The sequence below is a fragment of the Balaenoptera physalus genome (genome assembly GCF_965194825.1).
Source record: "Balaenoptera physalus genome assembly, chromosome: 11".
Lineage (NCBI taxonomy): Eukaryota > Metazoa > Chordata > Mammalia > Artiodactyla > Balaenopteridae > Balaenoptera > Balaenoptera physalus.
Window position 1 is genome coordinate 82,240,364 of NC_138896.1, and position 24,459 is coordinate 82,264,822.

Sequence of the window (24,459 nt, forward strand, 5' to 3'; positions counted from 1 at the left end):
CTGACAATTTTCTAAAATTAATCGTCATATTGTTAGCATTCAGATTTATAAATTGAGCTCCCCTCACATAAACATCTAAATACCCAACATAAAATTTATAAGCTTTTGTAGCATGAACTCAAAGGGAAAGAGGGTAATTTTCACTTTTTTCAATACAAAAATACAGAGAAAAAATGAAATGTTGTTTTTCTTAACACCATTTTCACTACTTTATGGTCCTTGGTACATTTCATTGATGAGGCCAAAACGTATTCACTTGACTTTTTAAAAATGACTTAACTGTACTACTAAGCAAAATGATGCAATCAACACTTTGTGAATTGAAGTCTTTTAAATTTTCAGACTTAAATCCTCCTCAAGATGTGCAACATCAAATTCTATAAGCAGGTTTACCAATTGCTTTGGGGATTTCTTTGAATACAAAAAAACCCTCATGCCCAATCAGCCTCCAAAGTGACAGAATGTATCTTGAATTAGGATCTTCTCTCACCTTATGAAAAGGGAAAATGGGTAAACAATTTGTAGGAAATGTAAATTCCACAGATCCACATCAATTTATGAAAAAGAAAGCTGACATAAGAGTTCTTGGTAGAAAAGATCTTTGATTTGGGGCTGTATTTAGCCAGTAACTTTTGCCTCCTGGGAAAATATTTTCTCTTTAACAAAGTAGTGTCAGATACAGAGGCCTCTTCATTTCCTCTAATGGAGATAAGATCATTCTGACTGGTGCTCCAAATAAGGCAGAAATTACCCCTAATGTGTAGTTTGAACATTGTATCAAAATACAGTAAAATGCCGTTTCAGAGTCTGATGAGAAAAACATGTGAGCTCACAAAATGTCGGCCTCCCTCACGTGGAGAAATGGTCCATCGCTTTTCTTCACGCTGATTGTCACTGCAAGAAGTTCCCGGCATCAGGGGCATGTCCCACTGTCTCACACAAATGCCAATCCCTGTTGCTGGGACAAGGGGATTCTAGCCTCACAGCAGGCCTGAGGGACTCTATTTCTCTACAGGTCTGCTCCAAAGCTGAGCGCCCTTTGCACTAGAAATCAATGTCATCCAACAAAAACTTCAGGAGAAAGTTAAATACCAGCAGCAAAATGTCTCTTGTGTACCAGTCTCTCCCCACTGTGTTTCTGCCAGGTGACAAGAAACAGTGAGGAAAACGGAGCAAGCAAGGGCTGAAGAGAGAAAAATTGAAGAATTGCAGAACTTGAGAGTTGGAAAGGGGCAAAGTTTCAAATAAGAAAAGACTCAAGCAACTTACTGTGCAGAAATGTAGAATGCCATCTGAGGAAGGGCAGCAGGCTCCCTCCCCAGAGACCCAACTAAAGGTCATCTATACCTTAGGAAGTTCCTTCACTAGGTTTTGGCATCCTGGGCCTTGGGGTTCTCAGCACACAAGACATAATCCCTCTCTCAGGAGGTGGACTTCATTAAACAAAGCTCACGAGTCCAGCGGCATGAACCCAAAATATCGAAGTAGAAGTCTACAATTTGTAATATAACTGCCGCACAGACGTCAGAATGACCAGAACGTTCCCTTCCTGAAGATGTCCTCCATGCAAAGCCAAATCCTAATCAGACAGCAATCTAATGTGAAAGCAATCTGAACAAGAGGAGTTCATATGATGAATTGAATGTTAAACGGCATCAGGGGGAATGGAGTCAACCAATGGGAGAAAATACACAACGTGCGCTGGCTGCAGCTCCCTGTATCCACTGCCATAACAGGAATGGCCTTGCCAACAAAACAAAGCTCCTAGTTCCTCACAGGAGACACATCTCCTCCAGAGGGGACTACATGTGCATGCCTTCTGCATTTCCATTGCTATGTACCCACAATTTGAATGGCAAAATCCTTCTTTTGTCCTAAAAAACCTGCATCATTTTCTCACTGTGAAGTAAAATATATTCCTTGTAACAAATGAACATATGAAAAAGAGTAGAATAAAAATTATTCTATTTCTTCCACCTAAGAAATTACAGGTGGATAATCTTTCAGTCTCTTTCTTAGGTTGACCATATAAAATTTCCATTTTGCAGATAAAAAACAGCCATTTAACATTAATTTCACATGATCCAACCTAATATATGGGTTTGTACATACATTATATCAAAGTAGGATCACATATTACATTCTGTTTTGCTGCTTTTCTTTTAATTAACCAGGCCCCATAAATAGCTTTCCACGTCATAAAGTAATATCATGACAGATACTCTTGTACATGCTTCTTTGCCAAAGCCTCTGATTATTTCCTTAGGGAACATTGCTAGACATAGAATTGTTGGGTCAAAGAGTATGCACACACCCATTCATTTATATATTACTTATGGCGGCTTTCACCCAATAACAGCAGAGTTGAATAGTTGGAATGTGGACCCAACAAGCCTACAATATTTAGTCTCTGGTCCTTTACAAAAAAGTTTGCCAACTGCTGACCTGGAGTCTTCAGTTAGGTAGAGACAGAACACCCACAATGGAACATCCACAGGCCACAGACTCCCCATTTGTAAAATTCACCATGATTACAAGCAGATCTCATCCATTTCAAATGTTTTCTACTCTTTATCATTTTTTAATCAGTCCAAAGGTTCTATACAAGTCCATTTATCATTAGAATAGTGTTAAAGAATACTATTAGAGAAATTTAACTCTATTATTTTTAACCACAGAAATTACTGTAACCTAAGATATAAATGGGAACCAAATCAAACAAGATGTTATAAAAATTCCTTTCTTGTATAATAATCTATAGTAAACATAAACATGTTCTTAAACATTTAATATAAACATTGATTATTAAATAAAAAGACTAAAAGATATTTCATTTCTTCGGCCTTTGATTTCAAACAGCTAAAAATTTGAGGCTGGATTCCCTTTACTCATGAGCAAGACTCAGAAACTTGGCTACGGAAAAAACACATTTAACTTTTCACTGAAAAAGAATCACACAGACCACGTCTGAATATTTACAAATTCCTCGTTAATTAGATTTTAATCTACATGACTATACCATATGCTAGAAAGTCATCCAAATACAAACTCTATGAGACGGTTTTACTGCCATTACTTTAAAGAGCCATTTAAAAGATTTTCTGTGGGATGAAGATTGGGTGATTTATCATGGTTTTATGCTCCTTTAATCTGCACCATCTTCCCATTGTAAAATAAATATTGGTTTTAAAATAAATGGTTCTGCCCAGGTTTTGATGAGAAAAATTGCCCTGTAAATCACAAGCTCACCTGTGCCAATTCCAAGTCCAATGTTAACTAGCCCATTCTGATGAAAAATAAGTCAATTTTATAGAACAAAATCTAAGGAAGACAATTACAGAAGTATATTATCAATGCTGCAATGTAACTAATTTGAGATATGAGCTTCCCCACTCCCTGTTTTTTCAATTCTCAAAAAAAAAAAAAAAAAAAAAAAAACTAGTTGATGCCAAACTGGTCTTTCAATTGGACTTTTAAAAATGTATTATTTACCACAGTTTTTATTATATTCTTTCCAACTCCAATATACAAGTTATGTAATTGAAAATAAATACAAGCAAATCTGAAGGGTTATATGATAGCATCTTTATCAATCACTTTTTTCATACTCAGAAGGCCACATCAATTTAACAAGTTGCTTCCTTGGACTATTTCACAGACCTCTGAGAAAATGACAATATATGTATCTTCCTATAATAAGCATAGTGGCTAAACACTTTGGAAGATATGAATGGTTTCAAGCAGCACTTCACTAATTATCTGTGATGAAATACTAGTTGACTGTATTATTCCTTTCCAATATGTTGTGGGCTGATGAGATATACACTTGGATATTGTGGCAATGCCAAATTGCTATAAAAGTTTCTAAACTTGCACTGTCCAACAGAAATAAAATGCCAGCCACATGTGTAATTTTAAACTTTCTAGTAGCCATGTTAAAAACTGTAAAAAGAAACAGGTGAGATTAATTTTAATAATATGTTAATGTAGCCCAATATATCCACAATCTTATCATTTCATATAATATAATCAATATAAAAATATTGTTGATGACAAATACTATATGTTACCACTTCTACATGGAATCTAAAAAATATTGGGCCGGCCAAAAAGTTCGTTCGGATTTTTCCATACACTCTTGTGGAAAGACCTAAATGAACTTTTGGCCAACCCAGTAAAACAACCAAATGAATAAGACAAAACAGAAACAGACTCACAGATACAGAGAACAAACTAGTGGTTACCAGAGCAGGGAGGGGCATAAAAGGGGTAGCGTTTTAAGAGGTAAAAACTACTATGTATAAAATAAATAAGCTATAATGATATATTGCACAGCACAGGGAATATAGCCAATATTTTATAATAATTTTAAGTGAAGTAAACTCTATAAAAATATTGAATTACTATGTTGTACACTTGAAACTAATATTGTAAATCATCTATACTTCAATAAAAAATATTATTGAAATATTTTACATTCTTTTTTAATACTGTCCTCAAAATCCAATGTGTATTGTACACTTACAGTATGTCAATTCAGACTGGCCACATTTCAAGTACTCGATAGCCACATGTAGCTAGTGGCAACTGTGCTGGACAAGGCAGTCCTAAATCCTTACTCTCAGTGTCTGACCTCCCTCTTCACATTTTGAGTAGTACTGTCTAAACCACTGCTCCCTTCAGAATAGCATCTCTAAGTTTCTCTTCTGTGATTTTCTGCCTGATGTTTTATAATTGAGGTCTCCATTTCAGATAAGGCCAACACTTAAAGAAATTAGCACACTCATGATTGTGGCTTACTTTATCCTTCCTTTCAGGAAGGGAATCACCATTAACAAGGGATGGATGCAGAAGCCTCCTCTGCTCTCCTTTCTCTAGAAGCAACCACTACTCTGAATGAAGCTGGTTTATTTCCTTCCCATCCTTGTTTTAATACTTTCTTTACAGATTACATTCTTAAGCATCTACATAAAGCTATTAAGAAGGGGAAATATGTTTGTGCTCTACTTAGACGTGTGAATTTAATGTATTTGGCTTGTATAAATGCTTACCATATTCCAAAGGCTACTGCTGAAACCGATTTTCACACCTTTCTAACCATCCACTCTATGATCTATGTCTTTGGACCCTGTAATGCCTTCTAGCTTGGGTAACTCCTACCCATTATTTAAGTTCCAGCTTAAATGTCACTTCTTCAGGAAACCTTTGTTAATCTGCCCTTTGCCCAAATAAGATTAAGTTCCCTGTTAAATGCTCTGACCCTTCCTATACTGCACTTACCTCAACTGTAAATATCTGCTTTTGTAATGATTTGTTTAATGTCCATCCCCCTCATGAAAATATAAGGTAGCACCAGCACAATTCCCAGTACATAGCAGATGTCCATAAATACGTTTCATATGATTGAATGATTTTCTCTTCCATTCATTTATTCAAACTCAGTTAGAAATCATGTTTCTCAGTCTCCTGTTGTGACATGAGCTTAGAATGTGTGTATCATAAATGTATTGGGCACCCCTATTTATTAAAATGTATGTTTCAAATATATTACTATGAAGTTACTCATAGTGCATTCTTTTGACCTTTTATTCTCTACTATACATATATTAGGTCCCTTTTTTCATTTCTAATACTATTTGTGTTCTCTCTGTCACTCTTACTCTTTCCTTCCTTCTTTCTGTCTTTGTCTCTGTAGCTGATCAAGTTTGCCAGATGTATTTAGTTAGTCTTTCAAGGAATCATCCTTTGCTTTGTCGATCTTCTCTGCTATTCCTTTGTATTCTATTTCATTTCTTTTTGCAGTACTTTGTGTTATCTTCTCCCTTTGCTTTACTTTGGTTTACTCTGCTATCTTATTTATAACTTTTTGGTTGAATGCTTAACTCACTAATAATCAGTCCTCCTTCATTTCAAATATATGCATTTGAATCTATAAATTTTCCTTTATGTACCTCTTTAATTGTAACCCACAAGATTTAAAATAAAGTATCAACTAATTTCTATCATCACTTTTCTTTGACAAGATTTAGAAGTATGATCTTGTCTCCAAATGTATAAAGTTTTTGATGTCTATTTGGTTTTGGTCTCCTAATATTTTTTCTTCTGAGATAAGAGGAAATATAATTTTTAGCAATCAGTGGTAAGGCTTTCGATGTGTGTATATTCTCTGGTAGTGGAGTTCAGGAGTTCAGAGTTCTATGTATGTCTATTCAATCAAGCTAATCAGTTATGTTATTTAAATCTTCTTTATCCTTTCTACTTGTTTTAGTTTATTTGATTTTTCAGTGTCTTAGAGAAAATGTTTAAAACTCCCAATTATGGGGACTTCCCTGGTGGCACAGTGGTTAAGACTCTGCTCTCCCAATGCATGCCAGGTTTGAACCCTGGTCAGGGAACTAGGTCCCACATGCATGCCACAACTAAAAATTCGTATGCCACACTAAGGAGCCCACCTGCTGCAACTAAGGAACCCACGTGCCGCAACTAAGGAGCCCACCTGACACAACTAAGGAGCCCACGTGCTGCAACTAAGGAGCCGGCAAGCCGCAACTAAGGAGCCCACAAGCCGCAACTAAGGAGCCCACCTGCTGCAACTGAGACCCGGCAAAACCAAATAAATTAAATAAATAAATAAATAAATAATTTTAAAAATCCTCCCAATTATGATTACCTATGTTCTCAATACCTCGTGGTGATATGGTCAATTTTTACTTTATATATTTTTGAAATGATGTGACTAGGTAATGCAGGTTCAGGATTAATATATCTTTCTGGTGAATTGTTCTTTTATCATTAAATAATGATCTTCTTTATCTGTAATAACATTTTTTAAAGTACATTTTGTCGATATTAATACAGTGTCATCAGCCTTCTTTTGAAAGGTATTTGCATGGTATAGTATATCAATTTCCATCTATCTTCTTTCAATCTTCCCATGCCATTATTCTTAATAGGGGTATTCCTTATAAACAGTGTGTAAAGAGAGTGTTACTGTTTCTTCTTCCCCATGCAACTTAAAAATCTTTGTCTATTGACACAGAGAATGAATCATCTTTATGTTTGTTGTGATTCCTGGTATCTCTGGCTTTATTTCAACCATGAGCTTGATTTACACTTTACCAAAAGTCAGGGATTATCCAAATGTACCAAGTCGACACACCACAGAAGGCATGACTATATCTAGCTTAGGCTCATAATTTAGCTATTCTCAATAAGTCACTTAGACACATTAGCAAACCATACTCTCTTAAAGCTATAAGGTAATTAATTAATCCTTACACAAGTAACACACAAAAATTTCCAAATTAAGGTGGCCAATCCACTATTCTATGTCTTTACCTGTAACATGAATATAAAAGAATCCATTTGTCATCTACTGCCGATGTTGCTGTACTTCACTCTCCCTCATTTTTTTTTTTACTTCCATATTACGCAGCTTTCGTCTTGTCTCCTCCTTTCCTACATCTCTTCTTCCCAACCCCATCTCTTAGCATCTCTTCCTTAGATAATTACATTAGCATCCTTGGTCTCCCTGCCTTCGTCTTACTATCTTCCACTCCAATTCACATTCCAGTTAAATGAGGACCTTGCATTATAAATTAAGAAGTTTGAATGTTACCCTGCACGTCAATCTCTCTTGAACCGAAACCCAAAGACACAGTCTTATAGCTCCAAACATTTTATTTTTTCATTTGTGATTTTATCCAATTAACATTCTAAAGAATCTAAATGACAATCTGATAATTGAGCTGTGCCTTCCAATAGCAGTGCCTGAGTTTGTCTTTTTTTACCCCATCGACTGTCCTGTTCGCAGTGTCATTGGCACCAATCAATCACCTAAAGTGACAGTTTTTAACTTTCATTGTGTCAATAAGCACATCTGGCTGTTAGGTTGGCATGTCCTAATGCTAAAATTGTCCCACGTCTGCCATTGTGCTCTTTAGTGGAGATGATTCACAATTGAAAGATATTGTCATCGAATAAGGCTTTAATATATTAAGTTATTTAATTAATGGAGACTTTGATATGACATCATAAAAACCCATAGTGTGGCAGAGTAATAGTCTCTTTTAATTGTTATGGGCTAATGAGAAAACAACAAAGGCAGAATTAATATGTAAATGATGTGTTTATATCAAACAAAAGCCCAATGATATTATGGGACACTGCACAAAAGGTTTCCCAATCTTTCAAATAGAGAAAAGTGGTGAGAGAACTGAGTCGTCCTATGCCTCAGAATAGTAACTGCGTGACAAATAAAAAGAGCCTTTGCCACAATAGTCACTATACTTTATTCAATATTCACTTATCAAAAATGTGTTAAATACTTAATCAATAGATATTGAGTGCTAAATACTGTTCTAGGCCCTGAAGATACAGAAGCGAAAAAGACAGGCAAAATCCCTACCCTCATAAAGTTATATTCAGATAATAAACAAATTAACACAAATTTATAATATTATGTCAGGTAGTGATAAGTCCTGTGGAAAAAAATTAAGCAGGGTAAGGAGTTAGAGAATGATGGGGGAGAAGGACAACTATTGTGGGCAGAGTGGTCAAGGAAGGATTCTCTGAGGAGATGACATTTGAGCAGAAGCCTGAGTCTAACAAAGAAGAAGCAAGGCATAGAAATATCTAGGGGAAAAGACTTCCAGACAGAAGCAACAGCAAACACAAAGATGGTGAGGTGAGAATAAGCTTGACATACACGAAGAACAGCAAGAAAACCAGTGTGACCAGAACTTGGGGACAAAAAAAGAGAGTAATAGTAGACATGGTGAGAAAGACAAGCATGAGCCCAATCTTGAAGGGCCTTGAGGCTATGGCAATGAGATTGGATTTATTATGAGGATGATAGGGAGCTACCACAGGGTTCCATATAGTTCATGTAGAGTACCAGAAGCTGGACCTAGACAGCGGGTGCAGAAACAGAATCAGTGCAGATTCGCTGGAGGAGATGAGGTCATTTACTCTCATTGTTTCTATTTCACCAATGAAAAACGAAGTGAAGGAATCAGCTGAGGGGAGAATCGGGGATGGGAGTTGGAGGTCTGAGGTACAGGTGAAGGTGTAAAACCGTTGCCTCACAGAGTAGAAGTATTAAGCAAATGATGAAAGATTGCTAAATAGAGCAGAGGATACACTTGAAATTTGTGGACATAAACTCAAAGTAATGCCATTCAGCATAGTTTTGTGTTCTTCTCCATTCAACTGCACTCAGGTCCAAAGTAGACATAGGGTCAGAGTCATGCCAGTAAACAGGACACAGAGAGACAAGCAAAGGAGAGACTGACCATAGCACCTAAGCTGGGTAAGGAGGGAAGTGAGGGCATGAGAGGAGAAATGAATACAGGCATGCCTCATTTTATTGCACTTTGCTTTAATTGTGCTTAGAAGATACTGTGCTTTTTATAAATTGAAGGTTTGTGGCAATCCTGCAACAAGCAAGTCTATTGGTGCCATTTTTCCAGTAGCATTTGCTCACTTCATGTCTCTGTGCCACATTTTGATAATTCTCATAACATCTTCAACTTTTTCACTATTATCACTGTGATCAGTGATCTTTGATGCTACTATTGTAATTGTTTTGGGGCACCACAAACTGCACCCATATAAGACAGTGTACTTAATCAACATACGTGTGTGTTCCGATTGCTCCACTGACCAGCAGTTCCCCCGTCCCTCTCCCTCTCCTCGGGCATCCCTATTCCCCTGAGACACAACAATGTTGAAATTAGGCCAGCTAATAACCCTACAATGAATGACCTCCAAGTGTCTAACTGAAAGGAAGAGTCGCACATCTCTCACTTTAAAGCAAAAGCCCGAAATTATTAAGCTTATTGAGGAAGGCATGTCGAAAGCTGAGAGAGGCCAAAAGCTAGGCCTCTTGCACCAAACGGTTAGCCAAGTTGTGAATGCAAAGGAAAAGTTCTTGAAGGAAATTAAATGTGCTACTTCATGAACACATAAATGCTAAAAAAGCAAAGTACCCCTACTGCTGATATGGAGTAAGTTTTAGCGGTCTGGATAGAAGATCAAACCAGCCAAAACATTCCCTTAAGTCAAAGCCTAATCCAGATCAAGGCCCTAACTCTCAATTCTATGAAGGCTGAGAGAGGTGAGGAAGCTGCAGAAGAAAAGTTTGAAGCTAGCAGAGGTTCATGAGGTTTAAGGAAAGAAGCCTTCTCCATATATAAAAGTACAAGGTGAAGCAGCAAGTGCTGATATAGAAGCTGCAGCAAGTTATACAGAAGATCTAGCTAGGATAATTCATGAAGGTGGGTACACTAAAAACCAGATTTTCAATGCAGATGAAATAGCCTTATATTGAAAGAAGATGCCACCTAAGACTTTCATAGCTAGAGAGGAAAAGTCAGTGCCTGGCTTCAAAGCTTCAAAAGATAGGCTGAAGACTTCCCTGGTGGTATACTGGTAAAGAATCCGCCTTACAATTCAGGGGACGGGGGTTCAATCTCTGGTCAGGGAACTAAGATCCCACATGCTGTGGGGCAACTAAGCCCACGTGCCGCAACTACTGAGCTCATGCGTATCAACTAGAGCCCGTGTGCTGCAAACTACAGAGCCCACGTGCTCTGGAGCCCATGCACCACAACTACAGAGCCCACGTGCTCTGGAGCCCATGCACCACAACTACAGAGCCCACGTGCTCTGGAGCCCATGCACCACAACTACAGAGCCCACGTGCCCTGGAGCCTGTGTGCCACAACTAGAGAGAGAAAACCCACACGCCACCACTAGAGAGAAGCCTGCATGCCACACCTAGAGAGAGAAAAACCTGCACGCCACAACTAGAGAAAAGCCCGCGCACCACAATGAAGAGCCCGCATGCCGCAACTAAGACCTGACGCAGCCAAAAATAAATAAAATAAATAATAAATAAATCTTAAAAAAAAAAAAAAAAAAAGACAGGCTGACTCTCTTGCTGGGGCTAATGCAGTCACTGACTTTAAACTGAAACCAATGCTCATTTACCATTCCAAAAATCCTAGGGCCCTTAAGAATTATGCTGAATCTACTCTGCCTGTGCTCTATAAATGGAACAACAAAGCCTGGATGACAGCACACCGGTTTACAACATGGTTTACTAAATATTTGAAGCCCGCTGTTGAGACCTACTGCAGAAAAAAGATTCCTTTCAAAATATTACTGCTCATTGACAATACACCTGGTCACCCAAGAGCTCTGATGGAGATGTACAATGAGATTAATGTTGTTTTCATGCCTGCTAACACAACATCCATTCTGCAGCCCATGGATCAAGGAGTCATTTTGACTTTCAACTCATTATTTAAGAAATATGTTTTTGTTAAGACTACAGTTGCCGCAGATAGTGGTTCTTCTGACGGATCTAGGCAAAGTAAACTGGAAACCTTTTGGAAAGGATTCACCATTCTAGATGCCAGTAAGAAGATTTGTGATTCATGGGAAGAGGTCAAAATATCAACATTAACAGGAGTTTGAAAGAAATTGATTCCAACCCTCATGGACGACTTCAAAGGGTTCAAGACTTCAGTGGAGCAAGTAACTGCAGATGTGGTAGAAATAGCAAGAGAACTAGAATTAGAAATGGAGCCTGAAGATGTGACTGAATCATTGCAACCTCATGCTAAAACTTTAACAAATGAGGAGTTGCTTCTTTATGTATGAGCAAAGAAAATGGTTTCTGGAAATGGAAAAGATCTCCTGGTAAAGATGCTGTAAAGACTGTTGAAATGACAAGAAAGGATTTAGAATATTACAAAACTTAGTTGATAAAGCAGTAGCAGGGTTTGAGAGGATTGAGCCCAACTTGGAAATAAAATGCTATCAAACAGCACTGCATAGTACAGAGAAATTGTTCATGAGAGGAAGAGGGAATCGATGTGGCAAACTTCATCGTTGGCTTATTTTAAGAAATCACCACTGCCACCCCAACCTCCAGCAACCACCACCCTGATCAGTCAGCAGCCATCAACATGGAGGCAAGACCCTCCATCAGCAAGAAGATTACAACTCACTGAAGGCTCAGATGATGGTTAGCATTTTTTAGCAATAAAGTGTTTTTAATTAAGGTATGTACATTGTTTTTAGAAGGTTAGCACAGTGTTTCCTAACAAGAGCACTATGGCATTTGGGGTAAAATAATTCTTCATTGCCTAGACTGTCTCATGCACTGAATGACATTTAGCATCCTTAGCTCCTGCCCTCTAAAGGCCAGTAGGACTGCTCACATTTACAAATGCTCCCAAGGAGAGAAGTACTTCCTAGATTGAGAGCCACTGGCCACTGACCATGAGGTAGGGAAAGTGACATTTGCAAGTGAGAATTTCAAGGAACTGAGAGGCCAGATATGAGTAATCTATGTGGACATTCTTACCTAGAATGATGGCAGGAGAGTGATGGGCACAAAGACAGTGAGCTAGGGAATAAAATCATCAATAAATACAGAGGAGTAGTAGGCAGTAGGATAGGCTGATCCCACATGCTTTAAAAGTACTTCTGTGGATGAAGAAAAAAGAAGCTGTCTAGAAGTGACAATGAGGATGAAAAGAAGACACCAACTCCACTCCAGACACTGAAAAAAAAACACCCACCGCCTGAGAGGGTGACAGAGAAGCAATATCCTTAGTGGGTAGCCAAGAGCATCAGAGCAGCACTGTCCAGCAGAACTTCCTGTGATGATGGAAATGTTGTATAGTGACACTGTCCAGTAAGATAGCCAATAGCCACATGTGCCTATCAAGCCCTTGATATGAGGCCATTGTGACTGAGGAACTGAATTCTTCACTTTGTTTAATTTAAATTAATTTGAACATAAATAGCCACATGTGGCTAGTGACGACCGTATCCTACGGTGGAGAAGAGTAAAAGGTGAAGGGAGCATTTAGAAATGAATTTGAATCTGAAGACACAGGAAATTCTTCTTAATGTTCAAGTCTTGAGAAAGGGGGCAAAGGTAGGTGTGAGTCTAGGTAAGTTGGTGTTTCTGGAGAAGGAAGATGAGAGAAGTAACACTCAACAGCATCAGCATTTTCAATAAGCAGGATTCCAAAAATTCATCTTAAGTCATTCTGCCTCCTCCTGAAACTAACTTCTGTACCATATTGCTATGGAAGACACTTGAGAAAATCTCCTTCAAAGTCTAAAATGTCACCGCCATGTAAGAATTATTCCTTCTCATGAGAAGCTCCTGTTATTAATAGACTGTGGCTATTGCCTATTTTTCTGGGACCTAAGTGTCCCTTCCCCAAAGGCTGGCTTTCTATCTCTAACAAACGGAAAAAAAAAGTTACTTCCGAAAATTCCCCATTAAAAGATGCTGTTGTTTAGACACCATGTTTCTTTCTTTTCTATAAAAGAATATAAGAACATAAAAGAACATGTTCTTTGTTATCCAAAATGAGGCAGAAGTATTCTGATTGGCCGCAGCCATAAGCCTACGATTTGTGCCTTCACAAAATAATAAAAAAGGGTCATGCACCACCATGGCCACCCTAACACACACACACACACACACACACACACACACACTCTTCCAGAATGGCCTCATGGCCATACCCTTAGAGGCTTGGCTGCAAACCTACCAACAACAACTCTGTCAATATGTCTTCATCAACCAAATGAGCAACGCCAACGTGGGACCCAGGACCACTCACTCGGTAGAAGAATCCCAGGTTCAGGCAGGGGACAGGCAGAGTGCAGGTAATATCTAGATATTGCTTGACAGTGCATTTGATTGGGAATAAAGGAACAGTAAAACACTTCTGATTAGTTTCTGTCTGTTAGTGTTCTCAATTTCCACTTAATTGCAATCAAAATATCAAAATATTCTCTGTCCCCAGAGAGGGGACACAGTCCCTATTTTAATAAACCCTAAAATACATAATTAAGAAACAACCTCTGCAGGGTAATCAGCATAGCACTATAACTGGTCAGATTCCTTAGTGGACAAAGGTTAATTTCTCTTGGTCCTAAGGCAGTCTTTCCCTTAAGTGTCCTCACAGATGCCAGTACATGTCCACTCTGTATCTTGTAGGCTGAGGGCCTTATACATTAATCATGCTTCTGAACTCTAAGGATGGGCCAGAGTCAGGCAAAAGGATCAAAAAACAAAGAGCAATAGATGTCCACAATGTTGGCGAGATGTATTCTATCAGATGCTTATTAGCCTTGGATCACTTCGGGTCCAGGATACAGATTTAAGCTTCCACTGTAATGAATTCCATAGTTCCCAGGATTTGATCCATTAAACTAAGAAGCTATTCTTGCTTTCCCCTTTGGTTTCCCCTGATGGGACTTTGATCAACATGGAAGCCAAAAAGCATCCTGGCGCTAGGCACCCCAGTTAACTATTCTATTCTCTGGCCACTGCCAAAGACAGTCATCTTGCAACTTAATTTTACTGGGACCAATAAGATTCAAAGGAGAGTAGGTGAATGGAATGCTTAAAGTCCATCTCAGCTACTGAGAAGAAAACTTGCAAGTCACAATGAAGAGCAGCAAAAAGAAACTGATTTATTAATTCCCATTGCCTCTCTGTCCACAAGCTCCCTCTGGTGGAGGAACTACTAGGTAATAAAATAGTTATAATAACAATAACCAAAATTTAAAAAAAAGAAAAGGAAAGAAAGGAAGACAAGAAAAGGCAATCCACAGCAAGACAATCAATCCCTGTAAAACTGAGAGTCAAATGTAGTGATTAGCAAATATGAGCTACAGCTAGAAAACCACTTACAGATGAAGCAGTGTGATGAATGATTTACCAAAAAGGTCAACACTGCTCTTTTATCTTCACCACCCATCAGTTTCCATTGCCCTCAATTTGTCTGGCACATAACAAAAAGCAGGCCATAAAATATTCACCATAAAAATTAACCATATTTTGCAACATCAAAAATAGAAGCATATAGTTGGATGTAGTCTAAGCATATGAGCCAGCTTCTCAGTTAGAATTCCTCATATACATTGTAAAAAGCATTGACATTTAAAACCCTGTTATAAGAGGTAATGTACTCATCAAGTACCAGAACTCTCTGCCCTATGCTCAGCTTTGCTAATCCACTGTTAGTACTCAAACAAGGGAAGGTACCATTAATCCTCTCCCAAAGACCACAGCAATAACAGCAGGAGAGGGGCTAGTGTCAGCACTTCCCCTACTACTCCCTTGGAAGCCAGACTTCTCTGTAGCTTCTGCTTCTAGCTGGCGTGGATGCCAGGCTTTCCGTCTCAACATGCCTACTATACATTCTGACAAATGAGCTGGGGGATGAACTACCTTTACACTCCCATTTGACAATCTTTATACAAAAAGGAACACAATACCAGATGAAAATACATTTTCAAGCAGGAGGGATTCTAAATGTTAACATATCTGCAAACTGCCAGATCCCCTTAACCAGAGCTGCAAACGTCATTTTAACTGAACTGATTAAATTGATTCCATCAAAAAATAGATCACTTCCCTCCTCCCTATCCTGTCTCTGAATTTACCAGCTGCTTCTCTGATTTCGTAAAATCAATAGGATATTTGGCATCTGGTAGATATAATCTAGCTTATCTGATTTATTGAAGAATTCTTCTCCCCAGACTCTGTTTAAAGAGATTACTTAAAGATCTGGTTATTTACTTATATCATTGTTATTTGAAGATTTGAAAAAAGGTGGGGGGATCAATATCATTGTTACTTGAGGATCTGAAAAAAAAAAGAGAATCAAAATGAAAGAAAAATGGTCAAAACAGTTCTGAAAAAGAATAGCTATGAGGATGTTCATCACCACATTATTTATTTTATAAAAGTAAAACTTGAAAATCCTACATTTCAAACAAAAGAAGACTGTTCAAATTAACTATGGTATAGTCATCAAGTGGAATATTATGTAGACATTGAAAGTTATGTAGCAGAATATTTACTAAAATGAAAAAATATTCATGGTATTATTAAAGGGGAAAAACACATTGAAAAAACAATAGGGTATAGTATTATCAGATTTATTGACAATGGCTTTATTTGGATAAGATTGAGTTTGGCAATTGATTGGCTAACTCATTTTCTGTTCACAGCCCCCTTACTCCAGCACCCACTTAAAGCTAGGGGTGATTCTATAAAATGAGATATAAACAGAAGTCTGCTTGCTGGCACTTTTTTTGTCCTGGATAAAAGGAGGGCAGATGGGGCTCCTTCTTCTGTTGTCTATACCAGACTGAATCAGCTGATCGATCCATAACCAGACTGTCCTCTCAGCCAACAAACAGTGGGGGAAAGAAGACAAATCCTTGCAATCAACTATTACATACCACCAAAAACAGTTGCAACTTGATCTGTTTATTCATCTTTTAACCATTTGTTTTATTGTCCATGTAGATACAATCAAAGAATAGCCCCTAGGAATCTACGGAGTTTTACTGAAATGAAGTTAAGGCTTTGGGTCATGTGAAGAATTATAAGTACCATTCCAAGAGCAGGGAAGCCACACTTCTTCTCAATTTCAAAATACAAGCTAGTCATCTTGAAAGCTGGAAAATTCACTCTCAATATACCTTGATAATAGGAATAAATATAGGCATGTATCTCAGCCATTTATGGCCCAAATAAACAAGGGATAAAATAATATCAGTAAGTGACAGAAATATCAATACTGCCTAGATTTACACATATCTCTTACTAGAGCAGCTATCATTTTACACTGTGGCAATCTGTTTGCATGTCCATCTTCCCACTAGACTACAACCTCCCTTTAAGCAAGAACCAGTTTCTTTCATCTTTGCTAAGGATGCCCAAGTCTTCTTCCTTCCAAGCTCTCAGAACCAAACTTAGTCTCCAACTATAAACGCCTATAAAACATGGCAGCAATTTTGACTCTTTCTTCATTCTAAGTCATCCTACTTTAAAAAAAAGTCAACAACTTTTTAACACTTCCAAAATATACTGAAGGAAGGGGAAAATCACACATTAAATTCTTGTCAAGTAACATTTACCTCTTCAAGCCCTGACTAATCAGAAATGACTGGACTTGGCAGCTTCTTTCACCACTTGGTCTATAAGCTAAATTCAGCTCCTATTGTGCCAACTGGAAAATGACAACATCCCTTGCCACCTCACACAACATCACATCCCGCCAGTCACTCTAGAGTCTGGCAATCTGGTGTGACCATTCCGCATCAGATCAAGCAGAAATTATAAACCAAATTTAAAGGGTCCTAGTAGCCCCATTCCAGAAGAGCAATGGTGAAGTTAGAAGAGATTAGAAGGGTGCCAGATTTATTACTATTGATTCCCTGCTGGCAATTTCATGAAAGGATATCCATCGCAGGAATAAAAAGAGCATCTGGATCGTTTCCAACTCTTTTGTCTTCAAGTTCTTTAAAAAAAAAAATCAACCAAGAAGGATAAGAAACTAGGAATTGGCAGATGGGGCCCAAGTTTCTCTACACAGTAAGAAGCCTTCATCACTACACCCTAATTATGCATATTTGCTCCCGCAGAGTCCAATACATTTATTTATTGAGCCTTACCACTGCCATCCTGGTAACCCAGAGAAGAAGCCAATCTATAATGACTCAAGCCACATTTCACAATAGACTACAAAGGACACATGATGTCATTTGCTAAAATGACTCAATCCAGATAGAAAGCATTCTGACCTATACATAATTGATTGACCTTTGCTATGCTTTCCTGGTTATTTATATACTATCATATGCATGAATGTATATCAGTGGTATTTACACTTGGCAGCTACTTTGGAGAACGCATTATTCAATTGGGATTTGAAGCTTTTTATGACCATTTCCTGACCAAATATTCATAAATGAAGGACAAGAAAAGATGTTACCTTAAAAATAACATTTAATAGCCTCTGGAAAGTCTAAGGAAGCTTTGTTACTCTAAGTGTTTTAAAATACAGTGGATAAGATCTATGTAAAGCTGAATTCAAAACACTAAGACCAAGGATATTAAAGGGCGCTTCATCTATTTTCCATTTAGGGCTCAATGATGATAGTAAAATATGCTTTACTGAAGGACTGGAGTATTTTGGATACTTGTGAGAAAAGCATCCTGTGGAGAAGGTAATTAGAGACCATAATAAACGACCAGAGAAAAGAGCACAACTATTTGATGCTCTTTGACTTTTTAATTATGAATTTTGTTTTCCAGAAGGGGTAAGCTACAAATTAAATATTAATCAGATGATCAAGATGGTTTCAAGATAATCATAGAAACAGAGGCAGATGGACACACTAGATTAGGGAAGGAAAATGTGTAGCAGGTATGTCCTTATTCCCACTTTGCATACTCAGGGCAGACATCAATAACTGATCACTGAATTCTTAACCAAGAGCTCTGACATAGACTAAACACTTTCCCAGTACTACTCCAGGGAAACACTACCAAAAAGATGGACTTGGAACATGAAGTGAAATATATTTGCCATTGCCTAACTAAATCATACAGTTCATTTCAGATCCCAATACATATTAAATATCAAAAACAGTGATGCCATTATGAAATACTCATAATTCAGTACTCCTTCGTTTGCTTGTCTAAACTAAATTTCCAGTGATCTGAAGGTGGATTCACTGGCACACATTGCTATTGTGCCTTAATAATATAATTAAATAATTCTCAAATTGATTCTATCTCTTGTTGTCATAGACTCCAAAACCCAATATAAAACTAAACAGATTTTTAAAACCAAAATTTAAAAGCAACATTTTGAATCCTGGGAAAACATGAAATCAAATTCAGCAGGTTTCTCTGAGTCATATAGGTTGGTATGATCCCTAGGGTAAATAAAAAGCAAAGAAGGGGTCTAACCAGAATAAAATGGAAATGCTTATATGTTCACAGAAAAATATTATAGAGTGTTAAAAAGGGATGGCCTACAGTCATAAGTATCTACAGGGATAAATCTTAGAAACAAAGAATCAAGTGGAAAGAGCATATGCTGAAGACTATATACAGCAGTGCTTTCCAACTTATGTACCTCAGTGACTAGGTTACAAAGGTCTTAACATACTGATCCCCTTAGTTCTGGGGGTGAATAGTAGCTGAAGTGGCCAGAGTCTTTCAGTGGGACATGAATAGCATTTATCCCAAGGCACTGTACAATATTTTCAAGTTCAGTGTATGCCAAGATGTGAAGAAGTTGGGAAGCACTGACATATGGTATAAAGCCATTTTTATAATGCTCAAAAACTAAAATATATCTTGTTTAGAGATATATACACATGTGGCAAAATTATTTTATAGGAGAAAAGCAAAGCAAAGGAAGGATGAGTGGAAAATGCATCCAGTACATCCATTCCTTCAGGATAATGGCTACTATCGAAATGGAAACACAGGAGATGAGATATAGGGAAGGTACACATGAGTAATTTATAGTTCTTAAATTGGATGGTAGGTTCATGGATGTTTATTGTGCTCCAAATATACTGTTTTATAAATATAAAATATTACATAATGCTCATTTTAAAATATCAAAGTTAAAAAGCCAGGCAACTTTCTAGCTTATTCAGGATCAGTTTTTCACAGTGGAATCTCAATCATCTCAAGCACAGATACAACTTCTCAGGGAAGGCTTTAACCCAGAGGTTTCTAATGGTCAAAACCCTATCAAGGGGCTTCCCTGGTGGTGCAGCAGTTAAGAATCTGCCTGACAATGCAGGGGACACGGGTTCGAGCCCTGGTCTGGGAGGATCCCACATGCAGCAGAGCAGTTGGGTCCGCGCACCACAACTACTGAGCCTGCGCTCTAGAGCCCGCGAGCCACAATTACTGAAGCCTGCGTGCCTGGAGCCTGTGCTCCGCAACAAGAGAAGCCACCGGAACAAGAAGCCTGTGCACTACAGCGAAGAGTAGCCCCTGCTCGCCACAACTAAAGAAAGCCCACACGCAGCAACGAAGACCCAACGCAGCGAAAAATTAATTAATTAATTAATTAATACATGTATTTTTTTTTTTTTTAAAAACCCTACTTGATGATGACAAGATTTTGTTCTAATCTAACTAAGAATTTTCATAACAATTAGCTGGACACCTAAAGTTCCATTTCCACACTCAAACAAAAATACCATAAAAACCATGTGCAAGCCTCTTAATTAGGACTCATTTAGTTACAAAAAACAAAAATCCACTGCGGAGCTCAAGAAAAATGGGGGTCAGAATCAGAAATTAGAGGTATCCCATAGCACATAGGACAGGAAGTACAGCCAGGTCTCATGAGGAACCAGAGCCAGAAAGAGGGGGACCATTCAGATCCAATATTGATACATTCTGGGGCTATAGGATCTTGTTATCTCTATTTCTTTCTGGAACATTTACGCTATTGCTTCTACCTTAAGATGTGCTTTCTCTGCTTTGGCATTGACATGACCAAATATTTGTATCTCTTCCCAGCTTAAGTGGAAACCAAGTGCACACCACTTCAAAATGACCAGAGGAAAAGAATCTGATTAACCCAACCAAGGTCAAGATCAGTCCACACCTGGTCTAATCAGCCACAACTATCTGCAAGGAGTTACCAATTCAAATACCTACAGGGGCCAGGCAGGTAATTAAAGATGTGAAGCTGACCAGGTGTGAAACAAGGAGCTGGGAGTAAAGGGCCGACAACAAACAGAGCTCCTGCTGCTTCTCAGCTTTGGCTGTGTAATAGCAGAAATCCAGGTTTTCACTGAAATTTCCTGATTTACAAAACTTATCGGCAGGCCATATTAGGCCACGGGTCTCTGCTGTCAGTGTCCTACAAAGAATGAACTGTGGATATGCCAGATTCAGAGGGTCACACTGGACAGACACGACCGTTAAGTGCCAGCCCTTTGGGTGAAAGGCCAGTTCTCGCAGAAGGGGTCATAGATCAGGCAGTCCCTCCAACAAAGCTGGGATTACGCACTACTCTTACATACACACGCTCACACACAAAACACATAGCTAAACCTCTAAAAATATCTTGTTCAAGATCAGATACTAAACTGGGTGGAGATAGTTTTCATGTGGCTCTGTATGGGTTCACAGAAAAAAGCAGTAAAGTACACAAAGAAATGAGACAAAGCAAACTAGAGCCAGAAAAAGACAGCATCATCACCTTCTTCTTTTCTATCCATAGATAGACAAAAATGCTGCCATAAAAAGCCTACTCACTACAAAGCAATTATAGATTCTTTTTTCAATTAACTAAGGGTGACACAGGTGCTCTTATCTCAATTTCTTCATCATACCAGAATTGTTAGACGCATAAGTCTTAACTTAGATGTGACTTTCTCTAGGAAGCCGGGCCTGAATCCCTGATCTTGGGTTAGGCAAGTGCCCCCTTAGGTGTTCCCACAGCATCTTGCCCTCGCTCGCCTACATGCCCACCCCCCTGCCCGCCATGGCACCTAACCGGTAATATCCGGGCATAGCTATTTATCTCTGCATGTAGGTGAGCTTCCTTTTATTTTTTTAAAATTGAAGTGTAATTGACCTTCAACAAAATGTTAGCTCCAGATGTACAACATAGTGATTCGATAGTTCTATACATTACAAAATGATCACCACAATAAATCGTTACCATCTGTCACCATACAAAGTTATTACAATATCACTGACTATATTCCCCATGCTGTACATTTCATCCCCATGACTCATTTATTTCGTAACTGGAACTTTGTACCTCTTAATCTCCCTTACCTATTTCACTCATCCCCTCACTCCCCTCCCCTCTGGAAACCACTTGTTCTCTGTATCTATGAGTCTGTTTCTGTTTTGTTATATTTCTTCATTTGCTTTGCTTTTTAGATTCCACAGATAAGTGAAATCATGTGGTATTTGTCTTTCTCTGACTTATTTCACTTAGCATAATACTCTCTAGGTCCACCCATGTTGTTGCAAATGGCAAGATTTCATTCCTTTTTATGGTTAAGAGTTTGTGTGTGTATGTGCGTGTGTGTGTGTACCACATCTTCTTTATCCATTCATCCATCAGTGACGCCTAGGCTGCTTCCATATCTCGGCTATTGTAAATAATGCTTAAATGAATATAGGGGTGCACATATCTTTTCAAATTAGCATTTGCTTTTATTTTCAGCAGAAGAATACCCAGAAGTGGAATTGCTGGAAATCCAGCAGAATTCACCCAGAAGTGAATTTTGTGGTAGTTCTATTTTTAATTTTTTGAGGAACCTCCATAGTGTTTTCCACAGTAGCTGTACACATTTACATTCCCCTAGGTGAGCTTCTTCAAAGCAAGGATAATGTCTAGTCCTCCTTTATGCCCCAGTGCCTATTCACTGAGTAAATTCATAGAGTCAGGCATATTGAAAATTTTATTCCTATTTTTTAGCAATCATTTCAGGGAAGAAAAGTTGAATTTAGACTTGATTCCTCCCTATTCTTTTGTATGAACTTAAAATTTTTCAATAAAAACACTTTGACTCAAACTAGAAGTACATATATCATGTTGAGTTATTACAAACTCAAAATCACATAGTTGTGGGGCTTTTTGTAATATGTAGTCATATTTAGGCTAAAAATCCTCAAAGGCACCCTCTGTCAGCTTGTAGATATGCATAGATTCTTCCCAATATACCTATATTGATGTACATATAAATATAGAAGAATAAGACATGGTAAAATTCTTTACCTAAGGACATAAAATCCACATACTTAAACTTAGGAGAAATTTGGAGAAGTATATGCATGTCCTGAAAGACTTATGTTCATTCTAAAGAAACGAGTCTTGGCAAACTTCCCTAGTGCCAAGAACTGTTTAGCAGGAATTAATTTTTAAATGAAATAAGCTAAAAATGAAATAAACGTAGTATTATTTATAGATAAGTCTTATTCTTCGGTAATTATTGAAGGTGACACTGGTATGTTTTATCATTGGTAGTTGGACAAGGTTTGATCAAATGTCTCCCTTTTCTCATGAAATATAGATGCAATGTTCTGATTCTCACTGCTATCCCAGGTCTGGTGGTGCTTCATCATATTCAGTTTGGTAACCTAAATAATGTGGGGGAAAAAGAGCGTAATTTCAAACCAATAAGTATATCTGCGATGGAAAGAAGTGAGGTTCATGTCTCCAGACACTTGCGCCTAAGTTAAGACAAACTAATTTTTAAAAGACTTAATGTTTTATCTTGAACAGGGGGGAGTCTTGTCTTCTCATTCTAGCTAGATGGAAGTATTTGGCAAATGTCTTCTTTGAAAAGCATTATTTAGCAATGGAATTACAGTCAATGTCATACGGAAAGATAAAGCAAACTGAAGGACAAAAGGATAAATGAAGAAATGTATAGCAGCACTTGCCAAGGCAAGTTCCATTCATGAGTATCACCAAGTGAAAGGGATACTGGATTATATCAAGTTCAACAACTTTCCTTACTCCAGGAATTGTCAGTCTTTAATATTCATAATGGCCCTCCTGAATTTTCAGAAGGGGATAGAGTATGCAGAATTTGCCATGCTTACTGTCTATATAAAGGCTTTACCACTCTTGGGAATACCAGTGCTATCGGTCAAAATTCTAGCTCTATCACTTAGTAGCTGTGTTCCCATCCATGTGCAAATTTCTTAACCCCTCTGAGCATCAGTTACCTCATTTGAAAATTTAGTCCTTTAATTTACATTTCATCAGAACTTCTGTCGTTCACTTTCCTTTGAAGTTACTTCCTATAATTAGTAACAGATAATAATATCTTCAGGGACATCCCTGGTGGCACAGTGGTTAAGAATCTGCCTGCCAACGCAGGGGACACGGGTTCGAGCCCTGGTCTGGGAAGATCCCACATGACGCGGAGCAACTAAGCTCGTGCACCACAACCACTGAGCCTGCGCTCTAGAGACCAACGAGCCACAACTATTGAGCTTGCATGCCACAACTACTGAAGCCTGCGTGCCTAGAGCCTGTGCTCCTCAACAAGAGGAGCCACCACAATGAGAAGCCTGCGTGCTGCAACTAGAGAAAGCCCATGCGCTGCAACCAAGACCCACGCAGCCAAAAATAAATAAATAAATACATTTATTAAAAACAAAAAAAAAAACAAAACAAAACAAAATATCTTCAGCTGCAGTAATTCATCTCCTATTCAATTTACAAAATTTATATACATTCTTTTATGCACTCAACAAACAATTATTAAGCATTTGGCATGTGCCAGGCTAAGCTAGTAACAGGATATGAATATACACAGAGCTGATAGTCTTGCTGGGGAGACACTGATGAAATCTTAACACAGGTTAGTAGCAGGTACCAAAAAGAGAGACTATAACAAGAGGCCTAAACTGTAGGGGAGAAATATTGGAGTTGAAATCTGAGGAGATGAAATTAAGTCAGTGCAGATAAACGAAACAGAATTCTAGAGGCCAAGGGAACAAGAATGCGCAAAGACCATGTGGCAGAAGGGAGGAGAGTGATTTTAAGGAGGAGAAAGGGTAGTGTAGTTGGAGTTCAGAGAGCTAAGGGAGACAATATGAAAAGT

The 24,459-nt window shown here is 38.2% G+C and overlaps 1 protein-coding gene and 1 pseudogene across 14 annotated transcripts in view; both read right to left on the reverse strand.

Annotated features, from left to right (window-relative positions):
* Window positions 1-10,652, reverse strand: part of LOC309637477 (DNA replication factor Cdt1 pseudogene) — a 29,746-nt pseudogene extending 19,094 nt beyond the window's left edge. Inside the window, exon 1 of the transcript in view lies at window positions 1-10,652. This exon is cut by the window's left edge and continues 19,094 nt beyond it. The product of the transcript in view is annotated as a DNA replication factor Cdt1 pseudogene (transcript).
* The window catches only part of FHIT (fragile histidine triad diadenosine triphosphatase), a 1,480,075-nt gene that overhangs the window by 1,169,693 nt on the left and 285,923 nt on the right, over window positions 1-24,459 (reverse strand). The gene's annotated exons all lie outside the window — the stretch shown is intronic.